Source organism: Cebus imitator, unplaced genomic scaffold (assembly GCF_001604975.1).
Source record: "Cebus imitator isolate Cc_AM_T3 unplaced genomic scaffold, Cebus_imitator-1.0 Scaffold19, whole genome shotgun sequence".
NCBI classification, from domain to species: domain Eukaryota; kingdom Metazoa; phylum Chordata; class Mammalia; order Primates; family Cebidae; genus Cebus; species Cebus imitator.
In genome coordinates this window covers 1314529-1324128 of record NW_016107334.1, presented here as the reverse complement: position 1 = coordinate 1324128, position 9600 = coordinate 1314529, and the positions used below count along the sequence as shown (strand labels likewise).

At 42.6% G+C, this 9600-nt stretch overlaps 1 long non-coding RNA gene and 1 pseudogene across 1 annotated transcript in view; one reads left to right on the top strand and one right to left on the bottom strand.

The window, feature by feature from the left end:
• The window catches only part of LOC119469460, a 67017-nt gene that overhangs the window by 40044 nt on the left and 17373 nt on the right, over positions 1 to 9600 (bottom strand). The gene's annotated exons all lie outside the window — the stretch shown is intronic.
• LOC119469665 lies at positions 9341 to 9434 on the top strand (annotated as a pseudogene).

The window sequence follows — 9600 nt, the reverse complement described above, 5'->3', positions numbered from 1 at the left end:
CTGGGAATATAGGCATACACCACCACATCCAGCTAATTTTTATACTTTTAGTAGAGACAGGGTTTCACCATGTTGACCAGGCTGGTCTCCAACACCTGACCTCAGGTGATCTGCCTGCCTCAGCCTCCCAAAGTGCTGGGGTTACAGGTGTGAGCCACTGAGCCCAGCTGAATTTGCAATCTTTATCAAGAGTCAATCTCAAAGGCCTCTCATTTCAGATTCTGCCCAAACCACATGAATCATATTTTGGACTCAGCAAATCTCCTATTCCTCCATGCTTTTATGTCTTTACCAAGTCTTCCCTCTGTACTTAAAGAACACTCCCCAACAGTCTAGCCATCACCCTCAGGTTTACTATAAACTATACAGGGGGCCCAATTCAAAAGGCCCTCCTAAGCAGGGGGCTTCTTTCATTTGAAAACTGCTACAGGCCATGTGTAAATTCAAGACACTACCTTTGCTTGTATATTTCCACTGTCTTCCAGCCTAAAACGCAGCCAGTCCTAACACTGACTGACTGCCCAGGTATGTTATGTAAGACCCCGTGCTGGGCAGGGATACTGAGATAAGTAAGACACAATCACACATCACTGGAAGCACCTCCAACAGACACAGAGATAGCAACAGATGATTTCAGAACAGCGTATGTGCCTGTCTACAGAGACCCACTCTTAGGAGGGGAACATTAATTCAGTTCCCAAGAACCTATCAGGTACCACCCTTCAAAGGAAGACTGGTCTCCACTTCATAGACTGACTTTCAAGGCCAAAGTCAAACAGGAACCAGCAGGACCAGGACTGGATCCCAGGTTTGGCTGACATCACTATCTCCCTTATCGCAAGGAGGCAGAGGCCCCTTGAAGATGTCCTTTTGTACAAGCTCCAAAGTATCTACTAAATGTGGGTCATTATGGTTGAAAATGCATTTTTCCCCTTGTCCTTGCAGCTGCTCTGTAAGTATGGGCTGTGGCCTGATGTTCATCTGCCCCAGCCCTAGCCAACTGCTGGCAAACAGATCACAGGGTTGTGGCCCTTGGAATTGGAAGCCATTCTACACACAGTGTCTCTCCTAGGTGCTTTTTCTCATCAACCATTAAACCACAAACAGGCCAAGTAACAAAGCACCCGGTTCCTTCACTCGGTCATTCCTTCCCCCTCTCGCTTCGCCTGATGCAGAAGAATTTGTCAGTCAAACTTAAGCATTACAAGAATATGCAACAGAAAGAATGAGAGAACTCAGCAATCCAAAAGCTGCTAAACGAGGGTTTTCTGCATTTTGGGGGGTAATGTAAAGCAGTTCCAAGAAAAGTGAAGTCACAGTCTCTGCAGCTTATTTTCAGTTCTTAGAAAAGAGCCAGCGTCAAAGGGAAAGCGGCTCTGCCCCAGCACACAGACTCCATTGTCTGGCAGGGGGTGTTTGCTGATAAACCACCTTGGATTTGGCACCAGAAACCAAAAACTTCTGACATATTTTCAGTTGGTGATATCACGGAGAAAACACAAGCCAAAGCAGGGAAAGTTATTAACATTCAGGGAAACCACACAGCTCAGCTAACGCGCTGGAGTGACACCCTTCCATCACCAAGCCACCAGCAGTTTGAGGTGACTGTCAGAAAAAACACAGTGGCCTCCTTTTCCTACCCCACCCCCCCGACATTCCTGAGATGTGTTATCACTCAGGCCACCATGTCAGCCCAATCAGCATTTTTCAATGGACGTTATTTACCAGAAGGTGGGGGAGGACAAATGGGGCAGGATATCATACAGGTGGTTTTTGGCAGCTTGGGTCTGCTTTCTGGCAAACAAGCAGGTTTCACCACAGTAGGGCAGACTTTAGGTTAAGATCTCAGGAGTCTACTACACATCCAGCTCATATACTACCAGGTGTCCTATAATAATTTTGTGAATAAGGTTTGCCTTTTATTATTTATTTTGAGACAGAATCTGGCTTCATCTTCCAGGCTGGGGTACGGTCGCGCAATCTCAGCTCACTGAAACTTCTGCCTCCTGAGTTCAAGAAATTCTCATGCCTCAGCCTCCAGAGTAGTTGAGATTACATATGTGTGCCACCATGCCTAGCAAACATTTTTCTATTTTTAGTAGACAGAGGGTCTCACTGTGTTGCCCAGGCTGGTCTCAAACTCCTGGCCTCTAGTGATCAGTCTGCCTGACCTCCCAAAGCATTGGGATTACAGACATGAGCCACTGCACCCAGCCATTGTGACTAAATTTTAACCTAAGAATTCTGTAACAGAGATCTCATTGTCTGCACCAAAATTTAATTTCAATGTAATCAAAAGAAACTCATCGAGTGACCCAGCCAGGGAGAGTGCCTAAGGAGAAATTATGATAAAATGGAATGTGGTGTCCCGGATGAGACACTGGAACAGGAAAGGACATTAGGAATAACCCCAAGAAATCTGAATGAAGTGGAGACTCGGGTTAATAAAAGCATCTCAATATTTGTTCATTAATTTTAACAAATGCACCATACTAATGTAAGATGTTAATAATAGGGGAAGCTGAGTACAGGTACATGGGAACTCTTTGTATGATCTCTGCAATTTCTCTGTCTCTCTCTCTCTCTCTCTGTGTGTGCGCACGCACGCGTGTGTAGACAAGAATGTACTGATACTCCCAGCAATAATGATTTGGTGCCTACCAAGTGTCACATACCATGTAAAAGTGAGCTGCACATATCTTCATTTATTCCTCACACTAGTGCTATGAGCTGGTCATAATCTGCATTTTACAGATAAAGAAACTGAAGAACAGAGATGCTAGGTACCTTGCTCATAGTCACATGGCAAGGTTAGTGGCAGATAAAGGGCTCAAATTCAGGTTGACAGGACAGCTCAGCAATATTGCCTCAAACATCCCAGACTGTGAACATAAAACAGTTCAAAACAAGCTGCATGAGGGCCATGAAAACAAGGCACACTTTCCAATCTGCCCCATGTTAAAAAGAAAAGAGTTTAAAAGCAGAGCACATGCCAGGCACAGTGGCTCATGCCTGTAATTCCAGCACTTTGGGAGGCTGAGGCAGTTGGATCACGAGGTCAAAAGATTGACACTATCCTGGCCAAAATGGTGAAACCCCATCTCTACTAAAAATACTTTTCTAAAAAATTAGCTGGGCATGGTGGCATGCGCCTGTAATCCCAGCTACTCAGGAGGTTGAGGCAGGAGAATCGCTTGAACCTGGCAGGTGGAGGTTGCAGTGAAACAAGATCATACCACTGCACTCCAGCCTGGCAACAGAGTGAGATTCTGTCTCAAAAAAACAAACTAACAAAAGCACAGCACACCCAAAACACAACACTCAATGCTGGAGAGGATGTCCGTAAGTCCACCGATATCACCATAGATTCTGTGCAATCAAGAAATTTACTTGGATGGGGGTGGGGTGGGCTCCTGTGTGTAATTCCAGCACTTTGGGAGGCCAACGCCGGTGGATTACCTGAGGTCAGGAGTCTGAGACCAGCCTGGTCAACATGACAAAACCCCATTTCTATCAAAAATACAAACTTAGCCTGGCATGGTGGCACACTCCTGTAATCCCAGCTACTCGAAAGGCTGAGCGGAGAAATGTCTGAACCTGGGACAAGGAGGTTGAAGTGAGCTGAGATTTTGCCACTGCCCTCCAGCCTGGGAGACACAGTGAAACTCCCTCTCAAAAAAAAAAAAAAAAAAAAGAGGGCCAGGTGTGGTGATGACTCACGCCTGTAATCTCAGTACTTTGGGAGGCCTAAGAGGGTGGATCACCTGAGGTCAGGAGTTTGAGACCAGCCTAGTCAACATGAAGAAATCTAGTTTCTACTAAAAACACAAATATACACATATATAAATATATGCATATAGATATAGATATATACATGTATAAATATATGCATATATATAGGTATATACATGTACATACATACCTATATATATATTTTAGCTGGGCAGTGCCCCCGCTACCCCATTCATCACCAGTGTTCGTTGATGTCTCTTCCTCTCTCTTTTTTTTTTTGGAGATGCAGTCTCGCTCTCTGGAGCCTCCCAGCCTGGAGTGCCATGGTGTGATCTTGGCTCACTGCAACCTCCACCTCCTGGGTTTAAGCGACTCTTCTGCCCCAACCACCCAAGTAGCTGGGACTACAGGCATGCACCACCACACCTGGCTAATTTTTGTATTTTTAGTAGGGATGAGGTTTCACCATGTTGATCAGCATGTTCTCAAACTCCTGACCTCCAGTGATCCACCTGCCTTGGGCTCCCAAAGTGCTAGGATTCCAGGCATGAGCCACCATGCCTGGCTTTTTTTTTTTTTTTTGAGTTGGGGTCTCCCTATGTTTCCCAGGTAGGCCCTCAAGCGATCCTCCCACCTCAAACTACTGAGTTCCTGAGACTACAGGTGAGTGTCACCTTGCCTGGCATCATTTTGTCACCACAAGCCCCTCTCATTCCCTTACATAGGAAGTCACTGAGAACCAGAAAAGCTTGAGCCAAGAACCAGGGAAACTGATCTTGAACTCATTTCTGTTGGGTGCCAAACTTCTCTGTGCCTCCTTCTGTGAAAATTGGAGGTGGCAAGATACAGTGGCTCACACATATAATCCCAGCATTTGGGAGGCCTAGGTGGGTGGATCGCCTGAGGCCATTGCACTCCAGCCTGGACAACAAGAGTAAAACTCTGTTTTGAAAAAAAGAAAGAAGGAGAAAGAAAGAGAAAGGAAGAAAGGAAGAAGAGAGGAAGAGAGAGAAAGAAAGAAAGAAAAAGAGAGAGAGAGAGAAAGAAATAAAGTAAGAAGAAAGTCAGAGGCTTTGGTCCCTTAGTCTGCCACACTCTGGAGTAATTCTGTCCCTGCTTGAATGTGATCTCCTTGAGGCAAAGTCTGGGTCTCCTTCCTCTTGCGTGCCTGCCCTGGCCTGTCTGTCCCACACTAGCTGCTTAATGAAGGCTGGCCCATGTAGAGTATGGGTTTGAGGCATCCCAAGACTTGGAGTTGTAGAAGATCTGAGTGAGAAGCCTTGGAATGCTCTGCCCATCAGGAAATGTGTCTATCCCAGAGTTCAACCGAGAAGCTGTGCTCCCTCCGACGCCAGTGCTCAGAGCTCCCCTACCCAGGGTAGAACCTTGGATGGCCAAGTACATTGGCTCAATATTTGCCTTGAGTAACTGGGTGCAGTGGCTCCAGCCACTGTTGGATCTGTAATCCTAGCACTTTGAGAGGCTGAGGTGGGTATTCGGAATATGATAAACACAATATCTGAAATGTTTTGAGTGTAACACAAAATTTGAAAGCAATTTCTAAAATTAGATGTAATTTCATTACATCAATATAAAAAATTCCCTCATGGCAAAACATGGTAAGCAAGGTCAAAGGACAAACAGCAAACTTAAAAGCAACAGTATAAGTCATATCACCGGGAGCTAATTTGCTTAATATAGCTAAAGCTCCTACATATCAATAATAAAACAGTAACCATATAATAGAAAAATAGGTAGCGTATAGGAACAGTGAGCTCTCAGAAAAAGAATTACAAATGACTCATTCACATGAAAAGATGTCCAAACTCTGTAATAAGAGATATATAAGTTAAAAATCAGAATAAAATAACATTTTCACCAATCAGATAAACTCTAGTAGCACTCTGTACTGTTGAATGTATAAGGAAACAGACACACTGAAACCTTGTTGGTGGAAGTACACACAGACAAAATGTTAATGGAGAAAAATTTGGAAATGTGGGAGATGATGTATTTACATGTAAGTATTATGTACTTCAGCATATACAGATATAACAGGAAAAGTGGCAGGGACTACTAAAGCATGTTACATTCAGTCGATGGAGTGAACGCTCTACAGCCATCACAAAGAATGAGGCAGTCCCGTAAGTACAAAGATGAAGTGATCTTTAGATCCCCAGAGCAGCAGATCTTTTTCCTTGTTGGCTTCACTACTGGTAAAGTCATCTTTGGTAAGGTAATGCAGAACATCTAATTCAAGAATATGACCTCCCATAAATACTAAAGGAGAATTCAAAACTACCAATTGGGGAAAGAGCTTTTTATAAAGCAGTGTAAAAATCTACAAATTACCTAGAAAACAGAACATCCTGCAGAAAACTCAAACTAAAAACATCCAAAACGGAATTCTTTTTTTTTTTTTTTTTGGCTTCCCAAAACGGAATTCTTTACTGCACTTGCACGCTAACCTGTCTCATCATCCTACCAAATCTGCCTCTTTTCCTCTTCAGAAAACCACAGAGAGCTCAGACATCCTTAAACTCCATGTAAGCTCATGATGTTAAAAACAGCCAGAGGGTGACTAATTCATGAATTCCCAAGTGTGTTCTCAGATCATCCACAGGAACCAAAAAGCAGTGAACTTTTCCAAATGCACAGGAACAGAAGCAGAAAGCAAGTGATTTAATCAGCACACCACAGAGATTAAAGGTAAGTATCTACTTACCACGTGAATGAGTATTTGTCTCATTTTGATCTCTGCCTTAACCAACTGTACAAAATTCCTATGAACTGAGAAAAGATTTATTATACTCCCTTGTGAAATCAGAAGTACTAGATTAACTGAATCCATAACTGCTGAACTGTGAAACACAACTAAAGGCTAAACTATGAAGCTTCAGTTTTATTTCAGGCAACCTCCTGACATAAACACAATCTAGATAAAAAATAAAGCTCAACAACATACACACACCCCCAGAAAATCACACAGAACAACCAACACATAGAAAGGTGGGCCTGCTTCCTATCCACAACACTGTCAAGCTTGCTCTGGTAAATGAAAGCCAGGAAGCTCGTCCCTGAACAGGATGAAGAGGGATGAATACAAGAACAAGGAAGCACTTCTATGAAGAGAGTTTGGAGTGTGTCTCTGTGTGTATATGTACTCACATTTTTAGTCTCTTAGGTGTGTGAAAGGAAAATAAATCTTGGGGCTCCTAAATCACTGAGCTAAAGGGAAAAGTCAAGCTGGGAACTACTTAGGGACAACCTGCCTGTCACTGAGATAGATGCATAGTTGACTGCCTCCTTTGGAAAGGCTAATCAAAAACTCAAAGAATGCAAGCATTCCTCTTTCTCACCTATCTGTGACCCAGAAGCTCCTTCCAGCTTCAAGTCTCCTTCCTGTCTTTGCTTCAAGTTGTCCTGCCTTTCCAGACACAACCATTGTACTTCTGACATACGTTGGCTGATGTCTCACATCTCCCTAAAATGTGTAAAACGAAGCTGTGTCCCGATCACCCTGGGCACATGTCATCAGGACTTCCTGAGGCTGTCTCAGGAGCGTGCATCCTTAAACTTGGCAAAATAAACTTTCTAAATTAACTGAGACTTGTCTCAAATTTTCAGGGTTACAAATAATACCAGCAAATCAGGAGACCCGCTGAAGGTAAAAAGAAGGTAGTCTAACTTCATTATGACTACAAAAATGAACCTGGTATATCCATACAATAGGGTGTTACTTAGCAAATAAAAGGAAAAGAACTACTGACACAAAAAACACCATGGATGAATCTCAAAATAATCACGTTGAATGAAAAAAGCCAGAAAGAAAGAACACCTACTGTATGATTCTATTTATATAAGTTAGAAAATGAAAACTAATCTACAGTTACAAAAAGCTTATCAGTGGTTGCCTGTGGATCAGGGGCAGGAGGGAGACAGTACTGAAGGGTACAAGGAAACTGTTGGGATGCCAAGTACGTCTATTATCTCTAGCGGTGACAGCTCTATGGCTGTGTGGAAACATCTAACTTTACACTTCTAATATGTGCAGCTTCAGTGTCACTTGACTCCTCAATAAAGCTATTTAAAATTTCTTGATAAAAATAAGTTCACATTGACCACCAATCGGGTTTAACTAAAACCTTACAAAATGAAGATTATTTTCACTTTGAGAAGGATATCTGATCGCAGTTACATATCATGCTTTGTGGACAAGCAATTTCAGAATAAATACAGATGTCAAATATTTAAATGTCTGTATTTCTTCCCATTCATCCTTTTCATGATTTAAAAGAAGCGAAAGCATTTTACAAAACAAATTCCGTCACTTTAAGTTTCTTACAGAGACTCTCTGAAATTCAATAAACATTTAACTTTTTGGAAAAGACGGGACCTTAAACACCATCCTGTCCAACTTTCTCAATTTAAGGAAGTAAACTTAGCCCCTCCCCTTATAGGGAGTTCATCCAGTCTCATGGCTTTGAAGTCAGCTCTATGTTGCTGACATCTACCTTTGTCATTTTAACCTTGACCTCTCCACTGAACTACAGACATTTATTCCACTGCCCATTAAACCACCTCACTTGACTATCTAACAAGTATCTAAAACCAATTGTGGCCAAAAGGTATCTTCTGATTCCCCTCACCACCAACTTCTCCTCCAATTTTCCCCATCTCTGTAATTGAACCCTCACACATTCAGTTGCTCAACTAAAACCTAGAAATCAACTCTTGACTACTCATCTCCTGCCTTCCACACAGAATCCACACTTAAGTTCTTAGCTCTTTCTGCAAAGTATATTGCCAAAGCTGGCCCAGGCTCCATCTACACAGCTACTATGGCTTCTTACCCAGACAACAGCTCTGAAAGGTCCCCGTTTCCTCTTCTGCCTCTGCCAGTCAGTCACTACACAGTAGCCATAGTCATGAGGCCATCAATCCCCAGACCTAGAACACTCTACAGACTTGCTGCCATCATTAAAGTGACATCCTAACTCCTTATTCTGCCCTTAAAGATCAAGGCCCTTTCCACCTCTCTAGCCTCATCTACCACTATTTCTTCTCTGGATACATTCCAACATTTCATACTGAATGTCTCCAAAGACTAAACTCATTTCCACCCCAAAGCCAATGCTTTCCCACCTCCATAACTGGAATGCACACAGATACTTCACCATTCATATCTCAACTCAAATAACATCTTCAAAAGCTTCCCAGATGTCACAATCTACAGAAGCATCCCCTGGTGAGAAGCTGGTGGTGAGGGGAATGAATCAGGAGCCCTTTGGCCACAATAAGTTTAGAAATGTATTAGGTATTCAAGTGAATATTTAATTCACTTATCATAGACCCCATTTTACTGATGTTAAGAGTACTTATCACTATCTAAAATTATCTTGGAAAGTTCTTTACTTATTTATTATATATGCTAATAAAATTCGTTCACTCATTTATTCATTCATTCATTCCTGCTATGCCTATCAGAAGCATTAGCCCAAATAAGAACTGTGATCTTTTCTTATTTCACTTGAAAGCATTCTTTCTGGGTGCCTGGTACTACTGGTTAAAAAGTACCCATGTGCATTTTTTTTTAAAGTATATTTTAGTTCTTTTTTAATTCCTAAGTGTGACGATTGGGTTTCCACACTCAAACCTGCGTGTGAACCTTTTTACAACATCAGCACATCACCAGTCTGACGTTTAAAAATAAAGGTCAGCCGGGCGCGGTGGCTCAAGCCTGTAATCCCAGCACTTTGGGAGGCCGAGGCGGGTGGATCACGAGGTCAAGAGATCGAGACCATCCTGGTCAACATGGTGAAAACCCCGTCTCTACTAAAAATACAAAAAATTAGCTGGGCATGGTGG